Below are 13,555 nucleotides of genomic sequence, written 5' to 3' on the forward strand. Positions count from 1 at the left end.
TCCTCCCATAACTGTTGTTCTTCACTGTCTCCTTTGGTCAGCACTCCCTAGAAGAGCTCGGCGGTTCACTCAGCAATTAAAAAGACATCAGGAACCGCAAGATGGGTAAGAACGAGCTCTACGTGGATGCTTTGCATGTATTAGGCTGGCCAATATATATTTTTTTTTTTTACAGTTTTGTTTACTTTTACAACACATGCTTTGGAGACTCCGACGGGAGCTTTTGAGACAAACTAGACACACTTTTACTGACGACTTACTCAGCAGAATAGTAAGTAAAGGCTCTATAGGCCAAGTTATTCAGATGCTAATTTGCTGTCACTCTCACTGTGTCTCTTTGTGCCTCTTTAGTTAACAAATTGACCCTTGGACAATCATTCAACAATACTAAAAACACATTAAAATGATACGACCAATTGAGAGCCCCACTTTTTGTTCTGGAAACATTTTGAAGATTCTTTCAAAAATGTTGCAGGAGAATCTGGCCCAGCACTAACTTGTCAAGAGCTCCTTTATGATCACCACCGACACTGGAATCGTAAAGTTTGTGGCATTTTTAGTGTTAGCTCTCACACGTGAGGCGTTAACCAACTTTAGCATGTGAACCCCTTGAGAGAGATGTGTTGAGTTTGAATTTAATGGAGGTGAATTTATGGAGAATGCAAGAGTGGGTTTTTTGAACCGCAGCTATCATTCTCTCTTCATCCTTCGTTCCCTGAATATTTTTCCCCAAACACCAATCAATATTTACTAAAGATGAGATGATTCCTAAATATACCACAAGTAAGATGTAATTAAAGCTTACTTTACAAAATATTTGGTCAAAATATATTAAAAAGCCATTTGTAGGCTATGGAACCAGTTATGCACAATATATCGGTTATCGGCTGAGGTTTTTCTTTATGTATCGGTATCAGTCTTTATTGGATATTTAATTGTTCGTGCCCATTTCACCTACTGATAAATATACATGACCTTTACCATCATGTAATGCTCACTTAAAGTTGATTAGAAAATTATTTATAATTTAACACTGTTCAAAGTAATCTTTAGCAAATCCCAAAACCAATATCCATTTTCCATGCTGAACATTATAATTTTGTGATGACATTATTACTTGGATCCTTTAAAATCATTGGATTTAATTTCTGGTGATTAATTAGTTTAGACAAAATAGTAGTTAAATATTATAGTTGTCTATTTATCAGTTATCTGCCATAACATAATTATCGTGTATCGGCATTGACCAGAATTTAAATAGCATTGCATCCATACATGGAACTGAAATAATGTGAAAACTGGCCAATTATGCATACCAAATAGCCAAATATGGGCAGTGTGGTTCTGCCTGGAAGTAAAAAAAATGCTTTAAAAATCTTAGATAAATTAATCGTCATGGCCAATATATCGGTCTATCAGTGTAAATATTATTATTATTATTATTATGTGTGGTCCAGAGTTGGATGTTTCATGAATTTAAAATGCTGACTTTAGATTTCTTACAGTTTTAGATTTGATTCAGAATCAGGTTTATCTCTGTCCATGCTAGTTCTCCATTTCTGATCGTGGATCTACAAAGGAAACTGTTGGCAGTCTTTCAGCTTTGAAGGCCGCGTTAGCTTGTAAGACCTTTTGAAAACTGCTTCGGCTTTGTTGCAGTCTGATGCTGGGCATTGTTCGGACCGGGTAACCCTTCAGAGACCAATGAATACCACATCTGAAGAAAGTGAGAAGACAAGAGCGAAAAGAGGGGAAAAGGAGAGGAGGGGGTTAGCTTTTTTTCTTAGCCTGCTAGTTTTTCATTTTGCCTCCCTGCACCTCCCTTCAGTTCCAGAAAACACTGCCAGAAGACCAAAAAGAGGCAGAATCGGAGTGAAAGAAATACTTCAGACTTAAACTTGAACAAAAGCCAGCCGGCTGGGCTTTACTGCTGCGACGGTCTTCTACAATGTGCCGGCAGAATTTTAATCGGAGACCCCTCCCTTATGTGTGTGTGTATGTCTCTTTCCCTCTTTTTGTTTCTGCCTCTCTCTATCAGCCACTCCTAACCGTGAAGATAAGTACAGTAGTATGATATCTTCTCATGTGGAGACCGAGGAGCCCATGCAGGAACGCTGGAAATTTGCGCACTGAATTTGAGGACAGACTAGGCTCTGAGAACAGGAAGTTCTGGAACGCAAGCAGGTGAATTTTTCTCTCTTGCAATTTTTCTTCTCTGCTGAGGTTTATGTGCTCTTATCTCCTCTGCATTTTTGAGGTATACATTCCTTTGCATTTAATGTGGACCAGAGCTGCAATGCAGAGTCTCCTTGCCAAGCACCACTGTCCTGAAAATCTGCATTTCTGCATGCATTTCTTGAAGAATTAAAGGGATAATTCATGCAAAAATGAAAATTCTGTCATTTTTGTTCCAAACCTATGGAGCCCCTAAAGAAAAATGAGATGTTTTAGCTTTTGAATTTCCAATATAAATTTGAATTAGTTTGCAAAACTTTTGGATTCCCAATTGATATTTGCATTAGTTTGCAAAACATTTGTGTACTCCCAAAATGTTTACCAAGTTACTCCAGATATCACATTTGCTTGCAAATATTATGTTTTTCTCACAAGTGTGCAACCATATTGTGTTCCCCCAGTCATAAAACCCAATAATATATCTTTTTCTCCCACCTCATCTTATTTCCATCTCCAAAGATTGTCTGGGTAGCAAACGTTTTGTGAGAATTAAAAAAACATTAAAATAGAATGTTTTCCTCCAGTCTCATTTTTTTCCATTTAGAGTCAAAAATGTAATTTTTGGGTGAACTATCCCTTAAAAATGAGCTTGTATGTGAGCTCCTGGACCTCGGCTGTGGAGGTGTTCGTGTATTGTTGAATCCAAACTAAATTCTCAGAGCTGTCATCTTGCAGTTGGGCAAATAAATAAATCATTAGTGGACAAGGCAGCAACCGTGGGCCAATTTCCAACTCTGAATCAAAGCCAGATGAACTTGCTTCATTAAAGCAGTCTTTTCCTAAGCAGTCCACATGGAAAAACCTTGACAGATATATCTTTGTGTGGGTCAGAGGTCAGGGTGTCAACAATGTGCTTCAGTTTAATAACGAAAGGAGCCATTTTGCCTAAGGGCTGACTTTTTGTGTGTGTATTGGTAAGCGAAGGTGCAAAAGTGTGTTTGACGTAAACTGATGCTGAAACAGGGCCCTGCCTTGTCATCTCACTTCTCCAAACACTCTTTGCCTGAAGGGCAGCATGCGAGGATTTTAGCACAGCAGTCAGCAGGTGTGTTTGTCTTTCATATGTTTCTGTTTACCGACGTGATCTTAAGTGGGCATAAAAGCAGGTTGTTTTTATCCTTAATTGTTGAGCTGAGTTTTTATACAGATTTCCTGATTTGATTCTGACTCCAAATTCTTTGACTGGATTTGGATTCATTTGGATATTTCAGTTATAATAATGATGAAAGAAATTCTCTTTGCTAAAGTAAATTGCCACAGTTTCAGAACAATTCAAACAAGTAAACCATCTTTTTGAACTATTCTAATCTTTTTGAACTAAGATTTAACATTATAACAAGGTAAACATTGTTAAAAATTGAAAACAACCTTTCTTTTTTCTGTCATCGTGTAGTATTTACTGTTTCCAGATTCACATTTATGTAAAGTGTTTTTAAGGTCAGTTGGTGTTGAAGTAGGAACATGTTGAGGTACTTGAGGCTTGATTATTTGAAGAAAACAAAACCACAAAATTGCAGTGTTCACATATTTGTCTTGTCACAGTGAAGGAATAGTTTGTGCCGTCCTAAGCTTGAGCTGAAAAAATGAAAACGCATGCAAGCGTGTGAACCCTTGTTAGGATGTATAATTATGAACAAGTTTTGCCCTATATGACGACAGCCGTGTCAAACACTGGTAAAGCTGAAGAGCTCGCTCTTGAGTCCTCGGGCTAAACATAAATCATTCTTTTATCCCGTTTGCAGTGTGAAAAGATGCTATCACTCAAATTCACAAGCTCCACCCACACATCCCAGAATCCCCAGGGCTACTCAGATGTGTGCATTAAAGAGTCAATAAACTGGAGAGAGTGCCACTTTCCCCATTACTAAAATTCCTGACGACCATCCAAAGAGATTTAAAAACTACACTTCAAGAGAAATTTTGCATTTCGCCAAAAGCTAGACACTATCCAGTTGCCTGTGGTTTCAACGCTTGCAGAAAATTACTTTACGTTATTACTTTTTCTGTAAACTGGGATCTGAAATTCACACTGGCACTAAGGGCTATAAATCATATGTTATATAATAGAACATCTCTGTAGTACTGTGATGTTTTCAACACTACTTTCAGTGCCACATATTGACTTATCTTTGCTTCAAGATATTTAATGTAATATATATATATATATATATGTATGTTCTTTGGGAGATCATTTTCACACAAGTCCCTCCCCATTACCATCTGCCAGCAAATGGTATCCAATCATGGCTCGCAACTGTGATGTACAAAATAAATAATCCTCAAAACGTTTATACTAGTGTGATCAGACACTTCCCAATTCTTAACAGATCCTATCCTGAGATGTAATGTGACTGATGGTAAGAGGCATGCATGATACATTGAGTGTAAATACTGTTATGTAACATTCCTGTCATTCAGTCTCTGTTGTCCTTTAGCCATTTAATCAATCTAACTTTACTTTAAAGTTAAACAAAAGGAAACCTCCCTTTCCCTCTGTATTTGCAGGCGTGCATGTAACATATGGATGTGTGTCTGTGCGACCATGTGTGTGTGTGTCTTGGCGGCCCGTAGCCCCCAGAGTGTGTGGACTAATGGTGTTTGTGTGAGACAGATTGAGTAATGTGGAGTCAGGCTCTATGATAAACTGAACCAAATGGATTTGGGCTGGGCCTGAGCTCACGGGCCGGGACTTACGGCATTCTTCTGCAGTGATGTAGCTGTGACATGCTTGCAACAATCAAAGAAAAACATGAGTTTTTGCACAGAAAGAGTTTATGAACATGCTGAAGTTATTTTTTGTGTCATCAGGCCAAATTCTGCTTGATTTAGGGTGGCAAAGCCTGATTTGCCAGGACGAGGGATTGGCCCACGAGGATACACGTATGTGCGTCTGGTTTCACTTGGAGCTCATGTGGAGGACTGTGGTGATGCAGGAGTTAATCACCATTTCCTTGTAGCAATATACAGTTCTTTTAGGCATGTCTAGAGAACTACATAATGCAGCATTCTTGCATTTGTTTTTGATCTTAATATAATAATTCTGGCCCATACAATAAGCTGATAGTTAATTTCATATTATGACCGATAACCGATAAACATGCTGATAATTAAATTCTATAGTCTTTTGTCTAAATAAATTGGCAATATAATGCTAAAAAAAGTTAAATTCATTTTAAAAAGTTATTTTAAATGCTACAAGTTAATATAAGCATCAAAACATTCCAATATACATTATGAAAACATATATTAATTTTTAAAATATGCAAAGATTTTGTGAAAGTGTTTGTATGATTGTACAAATTGTGTGAATTTTAAAGTAATAGTTAAATTATGGGAGAGATAATTTAGAAAGAAAATATGGGAAATTAGCATGAACAGTGAATAGTCCAGCTATAGACAGGCTCTAAAAGCTGCCAGGGCAGAGCATATCTGCAAACTCATAGATAATAACCAAAACAATCCAAGGTTCTTATTTAGCACAGTGGCTAGATTAACAAATAAACAGACACCACCCGATCTAAATATTCCCTCACAGTTTAATAGTAATGACTTTATGAATTTCTTTACTGATAAAATAGATAACATCAATACAACATCAAATGTATATTCTACTGCGTCTAGTATTTCAGCTTCATTCATCGCACCCAAAGAAAAACTGCAGTGCTTTACAACTATAGGACAGGAAGAGCTAAATAAACTTATCAGTGCATCTAAACCAACAGCGTGTTTATTAGATCCTGTACCCACTAAATTACTGAAAGAGTTGTTACCCGTAGCAGAAAAACCACTTCTCAATATTATTAACTCATCGTTATCTTTAGGTCACGTCCCAAAACCATTCAAGCTGGCGGTTATTAAGCCTCTTATTAAGAAACCACAACTAGATTCTAATGAACTGGCAAATTACAGACCCATTTCAAATCTTCCGTTTATGTCTAAAATTTTAGAAAAAGTTGTGTCTGCTCAATTGTGTTCCTACTTGCAAAAAATTGATCTCCTATGAAGAATTTCAGTCAGGTTTCAGGCCTCACCATAGCACAGAAACTGCACTTGTTAAAATTACAAATGACTTCTTGCTTCAGACCAAGGCTGCATCTCATTCCTAGTATTACTTGATCTTAGTGCTGCGTTCGACACTATAGACCATGACATACTCATAGATCGATTACAAAACTATACTGGTATTCAAGGGCAGGCTTTAATATGGTTTAGATCCTACCTGTCCGATCGCTACCACTTTGTTCATTTAAATGGGGAGTCATCTCACTTATCACCAGTAAAGTATGGAGTACCACAAGGATCTGTCCTAGATCCTCTGCTATTTTCAATATACATGTTGCCCCTAGCTAATATTATTAGAAAATACGGGATTAATTTTCATTGTTATGCTGATGATACTCAATTATATATCTCAACAAGACCAGATTAAACTTCTCCACTATCTAAGCTAATAGATTGTGTAAACAATATAAAAATTTGGATGACCAATAATTTCCTCATATTAAATTCAGATAAGACAGAGATATTACTTATTGGACCAAAAAACAGTACACAGAATCTCTTGGATTACAATTTGCAACTAGACGGATGTACTGTTACGTCCTCTAAAGTAAAAAATCTGGGTGTTATATTAGACAGCAACTTGTCCTTTGAAAATCAAATTTCCCATGTTACAAAAACAGCATTCTTCCATATTAGAAACATTGCCAATCTTCGAAACATGCTACCTATTTCTACATTTACATTTACATTTATTCATTTAGCTGACGCTTTTATCCAAAGCGACTTACAATTGCTATATATGTCAGAGGTCGCACGCCTCTGGAGCAACTAGGGGTTAAGTGTCTTGCTCAGGGACACATTGGTGTCTCACAGTGGATTCGAACCCGGGTCTCTCACACCAAAGGCATGCGTCTTATCCACTGCGCCATCACCACCCACAGATGCAGAAAAGCATCAGAAAATATGGAATAGCCTTCCTGATAACGTTCGGGGTTCAGACACACTCTCTCTGTTTAAATCTAGATTAAAGACACATCTCTTTAGCCAAGCATTCACATAATGCATTTTATAATCTTGTACTGCAGTTATATCTGATCAAATGTACATTATTATTATTCTTTAGCTTGGGTTGAACAAATAATTTTTGCTTAGATGGAACAGCAGCTATGCTAATTATGTCTCTATTTGTTTCTCTGTATCTGTCACGGGATTAACATCCCGTGGTAACTAGGAATGACAGAAGCTTCAGTCTGGATCCAACCCTTAAATGATCTGAGATGACTGAACACCTGAGAAAAGATAATGCCAACCCCTCAGAGGACCTCAGAGGATGCCAATGCTCAGACAACATACAGAATTACCAAATTTTGCCATAAGTTAAATATATTAAGGTTCTGCAATATATAAATATATTGTGGAAACTTAATTTCCTGTAGAGCTGCTTTGCAACGATTTGTATCGTAAAAAGCGCTATACAAATAAACTTGAACTTGAATATCCAATAACAGCCAGTACCGATAAATTAAAAAATCTCTGATATCGGCTTATAACCGATATATTGGTTGTCGTCATGCATTTTCAATATTGCATTTAATCCAAGATGTCAGCAACACACCTGGAAAAAGACAGAGGGTCAGACACTTTTGGTGTGCCATAGGGATTTAATCCAACTCCCTCTGGACCTACCCCACTATCACGCCACTCGCATTCCTTCGTTGAAGTCCTCAAAGTCTCATTTCCTTCCAGATTTGCTATCTGTCAAAGAATGCCAGTTCTGATTCGGTGCTGACAGTGATATCGTGACAGATCCAGGGAATGGATCTTTACAGAAAGCACCACATCTGGTCTGCGTCACTGATCTTCATAGGAGATTGTGGATTTGAGCTAAGGCACAAATAGATCTGCTCATTATTTCCGAATGAACTCAAAAGAAGACATTTTGAAGAATGTTTCCACTATTGCAAGCAACATTTAGTTTTGGACCCCATTGACTTTCATTGTATGGCAGGTTTCAGGCAGGTTTGGATCCACTTGAGTGTAAGTAAATAACGAAAAGAAAAAAAAAAACTTATTTACGATTCAGTATGTACTACAAAAAGATAAATAAAACACTCAAGCCTCTTATTGCAACATTGAAAACCCTGAAATCAGGAAACTTTATGTGGCCCATTTGTGGGTTCAAAATCCATGTAAAGTTTTTCGTGATATAGCAGCCGGCCCTGTGGCTGCATTGACAGAAGAAAGGGACAGGAAATGTCAGGCCATGAGGCCACACATACGGCATGTGAACCATCGCCACAGGGGGACAGAGAGAGAGAATTGTGAGAGTGCAGAGGGAAAGTCAGGTCTAAGAGGGGCAAGAAAAGAGGCTGGGAGAGCGGAGGGATGAAGTCATGACAAAGTTTTTAAGCTGAGCTTTGGGCCTCTATAGCTGGCTGGAGTCTTCAGGGAGGGAAATGGAATATCCATTGTTATCCAGAAACCACAAGGCCAACATTCCCTATCCTGTATCCCGTCAAACACACCTCCCCACTATCTTCTGTGTCTTTCAGAAACATCATACACTTTCAAAGAAAGACAACCTTAATTGGATTTTAAAAACTTGAAATTAACAGCATATCGGTATCATATCAGTCAAAATTAGAGCTATTTAAAAAATTGTTGGCATTGGATGATATTGGAGACTCAATCTCATTTTAATCTTTTTATTAAAGGGATACTCCACCCCAAAATGAAAATTTTGTCATAAATCACTTACCCCCATGTCCTTCCAAACTTGTAAAAGCTTCGTTTGTCTTCAGAACACAATTTAAGATATTTTGGATGAAAACCAGGAGGCTTGTGACTGTCCCATTGACTGCATAGTAAATTACACTTTCAAGGTCCATAAAAGTATGAAAAGCATCGTCAGATTAGTTCATCTGCCATCAGTGGTTCAATCTGAATTTAATGAAGCAACGAGAACACGCGCAAAAAATCGCTTTAATGTATAGCTTGCTTTTGTCGTCATCTAACGCTCACCTAAAATTAATCTTAAAAAAACACATCTAATAACACTGTTAAATGTAATCTTTGCCAATCTCAAATTAAATATTCATGTTTCATGCATACTATAATTCACTTGCATTTAAAGTCTCCATGAAATTAAAATTCGCCCTATCTTTTTTTTTTTTTTATTATTATTTTAAAATAAAAGCATCTTATTGTGAATGATTTATTCCAGCATATTTCCTTTTTTTTTTTTTGTAATTGTTAATCAAAATGCCATAACTCAGTCTTCTGGTGATGTATGTCAGACTTCTCTAATCACTTATCCCACATAAACTCCACCCCCTTTTTTACAATCGACAGTAAGCTTATATTTAACTCCTACTCCATCCAATCAACAACCAGTGGATTGAACCAAGACCCAGTCCTACTTTTATTCTTTTTCAATAACCCTACATATGTCAAAGTTATTTCCATTATATCGCAACTTTAACTGATTTTAGTTTTTAATATTTGATTTATTTATTTTTTTAAAAGTATAGAATTTAAATAATGATAATTTATCAGTTATTGGCTGTGACATGAAAATAATTATCGACTTAATATTTGACTTAATTATTGACTAAATATTGGCCAGAGTTTTTGCCTGTACAGTTATATCACGCACACACTTACTGACTTGTGTGCTTCCCTGAGTGACCCAAGACAAATTGCTGACTTGCTCAGATCCTGTTAACACATGCTTTAGAGTCACTTTTCTAATCTCCATCTTTTTGTATCCGGGCTTTTATTCACTCAAACCATAATCCTGCTTTTAGTCATAGTCTTAGTCTTTCTTCTAAAAGCCTGAAAGGATTCCTGAAACAAGCATCTGACTACCCCATGTGAGCATTTGTTACCCAATATTTTATTTCATTATATTATTACGCATTGGATTTCACAGTCAGGACCCCTTTCACAGTTGAGGAAGCACCCCATATACTCAAGATATAGCAGCTGTAGAGAGACAGAGAGATGTGGAGGTTATGAATTGCACCGGCTGTTGTTTTTATAGAGCATTGTCATTTCCTCTGCAGCTGGAACAGGCGAGAGGGGAAAACAATACAGAGTTTTTGGAAAACTAAACATTTACCCAGCGTGAGTTTGGGTGTTCCTCTGTGCAGCATCACAGAAAACAAGATCAGGATAGATGGACAGAATCTTCTGTCATCAAAGCACCACATATGTTGTTGTGCTTCAAGCTTGCTACTTGAAGAAGGTTGTGATTGTCTAGATTTGTGATATGTTCTACTGCCATCCACAAACTGCGTCCTGGTATACATCAAATTCATGTGATTATGCAGAATTCACAGGTTAATTAATAGTAAAGTAATGTAGATAGATTAAAGGATGCTATTTTTTTTTTTTAAAGCCTGTTTAGGTTGTTAATCACCATCAGGGAGTCTCGCAGAGCACTGTAGTCAAACTGATGATGGCCTTAAACTGTTAATAAGTAGGAAAAAAGGCTAAACAAACTGTTGGATGCCTTGAACTAGATGTTTCACAGCCATAATATTGAATTTTTGCTCTCTGGCTATATTGAAAGTGCATCGTTCTGCATCAAGGTATGCACATTTAAGTGGGGTTGTGTCGTTCTACATTGGATTTAGACTTGTTTTGTGCAAAAAAAAAAGTTGTAGTTAAGTAGCCTTTTTATTTATTAATTCTCCTATTGAAGGCAATGTCAATATATCCATAATTGCACCTAATAGGGATGGAACGATTACCGTTTGACTATAAATCATGATAAAATTCACCATGATTAGTATTACCATTTCATATTTTAATCATCATTAAAACCATATTTGACTGCCGCGATTTGAACAACTCGAGATAAATAAATATTTTATTTTGGTCACTATAATCGTGAGAAGAAATATTCATACCGTTACATCTCTAGCACCTAATACGAGACATGACTTAACTTGATTTATATAGGACGTCCTATATATCAACAAATCAGTTATAAAAATGTCAGTTTTGTATAACTTTTTGGACAACCAATTAAGTGGAAAAACTGAATAGTCATGCAAACCCTAGAAACAGCCATTCAAAATTCCAGCGTAATGTGCCCTCAGGCTCAAGAAGAGCTCTTGTATGTTGAAGTCATAAAAGAAGAACACCACTTTAAAACTCAATATTGAGTCTTCTGGACCACCCAGTGTCCAAGAGCCCCCGAGAGAAGGAGCTCATGGAGACTGTTTTGAGGCCAGACCTCATTGCAGGAGCCATCTGATAGACATTCTGTGAATAAACAGCACCGTTTATGAAATAAACACAACAGTAGTGTGTCCTGGTTGGGGTCCAGGCCCAAGTGGTCCTGATTTCACTGTAATACATTTAGGCTTACGGCTAGAAATGATTCAGACCTTCGTGGCATCTAAAACTGGACAATTCAAGGTGAAGTATGCCATTTCTGGTCCACTGATGTCATCAAATAGAATTGCAAAAATGATGACTTTTAAAGTTTCAAACTCTTTTCAGACTGTTTTGGTTGAGCTGCCACTCAAATTGATTGCAAAAAAGTCTACCTCAGTTTGCTTCAGGATTCTCTGAATGAAGATTCTTAGTAGTCGTTGATTCTAGAGATTTATGGTGTATAATGCAATACGTCAGGATCTGTATTATGGACTTCCTTGCATTTTGGCAGGTGGAGAGCAGAGTTATGGAAGCTATTAAAATTCTGTGGCTACATGTGGACACTTGTTTATTTTTCCATATGTGGGTGGGGCAGGGAGAGTATTTCACTGTCCGTCATTGGAGCCAGAGAGAGGCTCTCTGAGGGGGCCTGGACCCCTCCGCCCTCTCCACTCTGCCAAACAAAGAGCAAAGACAATCGAGTGCTGGGAGTCAGTGAAGTGGAAGAAGAGAGGCATTAGTACTGGTTGGATGGGTGGAAGGATGGCAGCAGTGAGTAATAGGAAGAGATGGAGAGAGCAGGGGCAAAGAAAACAGAGGATAACAAGACTATGCAAGAATGTCCCAGTCCAATATTCATTCTGTACCAAGAGGAACAGGGAGAAAAAAAGAGAGGGAATTTAACAGCCACTCATCTAGCAAGTATAAAATCAATATATGTTGTTTTATACTTGCCAACAATTACAAATTTTGCATTTAAGGTCTTTGCACACAGAGTCCGAAGTTAAAAAATAAATATGACCTCACATTGTGTCAATCACGTTTACACACTGCCTCTGAAACTTTCGTCTGTCATAAAAAAAATTCGGACCAGGTTCGTATCCGTAGCAAGTATTTGATAGGAAAGGATGACGAATACAAAAACCCCCGAAAAAACTTCAAAATTTCAGACTCCGTTTGCAAGGACCTTTACTCTTGAGTCTGACGATATTATGCAGGCTGTCCTTAAAATATCTTTCCACTGACCATCACCAAACCTCTTTCTACCATAACGGACACAGTGTAGTGTTTAATATCTCCTTATGTATGTTGTAAATCCATTTCAGGGACAGACAGAAAAAATGGAAATATGAGTCATCCACCAGTTCTGAGCTCACAAGATGATGCCTTAAACAGAGAAAGAGAGAGAGAAATAAAAGAGAAACTGAGATCATAGAGGGTGTATGAAAGTGATATTCTCCCCATTGGTCACTGCTGAGAAGTGAGACAGTCTGGAAGGTTTTTATTGGTTTACCAGTGACCAGTAAATTCAGACACACGCTGCCTCACCTTTAAAAAATCTTGCTGTGCTCACACTCGTCGTGTCTCATATTCTGTCTCTTGATCTCAGAGTTTCTTTGTGGAAAAAACATTCATCCGGCCAGGTAGACCAGTAGCCTGTTTAGACAGTTATATGTGTGTGAGAAAGGTGAAAAAAGGTGGGAAATGAAATAACATTCAAGAATAAGGTATTGATACTTATGTGTAGAAGTACCGTGGGGACAAAATAGTGCATTGCAGCATCTGCAGTATGATTTCTTGATTTTATTGTTCCTCTCTCACTTCATGAGTCCTTTGTGCACACTGAAGCTCACATTTTGTGACCCGTTGTCTCGTGACTCTAACCCAGACTGAAATGGCCTGTTGAGAAGAGGTGGGTGATTTGGCTTGGCGTAGATTTAACATTCAAAAAACATTTCCCTAGCACAGGATTATATTTCAGTCTCTTGGCCTTTGAGGCATGTGGGATCCACACCCAGGGCCAGACCAAGGAGATATATTCATGCTTGAGTTGACATGGTCAAGGTGGGTGATTTGTGATGGGCAACTTTGCAAAGAGGAAGCATTTTACAACCTGTCTGGATCACATCAGCACTATCACGGGTGTAAGGTA

The 13,555-nt window shown here is 37.6% G+C and overlaps 1 protein-coding gene across 4 annotated transcripts in view; it reads left to right on the forward strand.

Moving 5' to 3' along the window:
* Nucleotides 1-13,555, forward strand: part of LOC306867625 (gamma-adducin-like) — a 90,942-nt gene that overhangs the window by 32,785 nt on the left and 44,602 nt on the right. Inside the window, exon 1 of one of the 4 annotated variants that reach the window (XM_079413399.1) lies at nucleotides 1,889-2,184. The exons of 2 other annotated variants lie outside the window; for them this stretch is intronic. The gene's annotated coding sequence lies outside the window, so the exon portion shown is untranslated. Of the gene's footprint in view, nucleotides 1-1,888; nucleotides 2,185-13,555 lie in introns of those variants that run through there. One more of the 4 variants, XM_079413396.1, reaches the window with a different exon arrangement.

This window comes from Barbus barbus (genome assembly GCF_936440315.1).
Source record: "Barbus barbus genome assembly, chromosome: 49".
Classification (NCBI taxonomy): domain Eukaryota; kingdom Metazoa; phylum Chordata; class Actinopteri; order Cypriniformes; family Cyprinidae; genus Barbus; species Barbus barbus.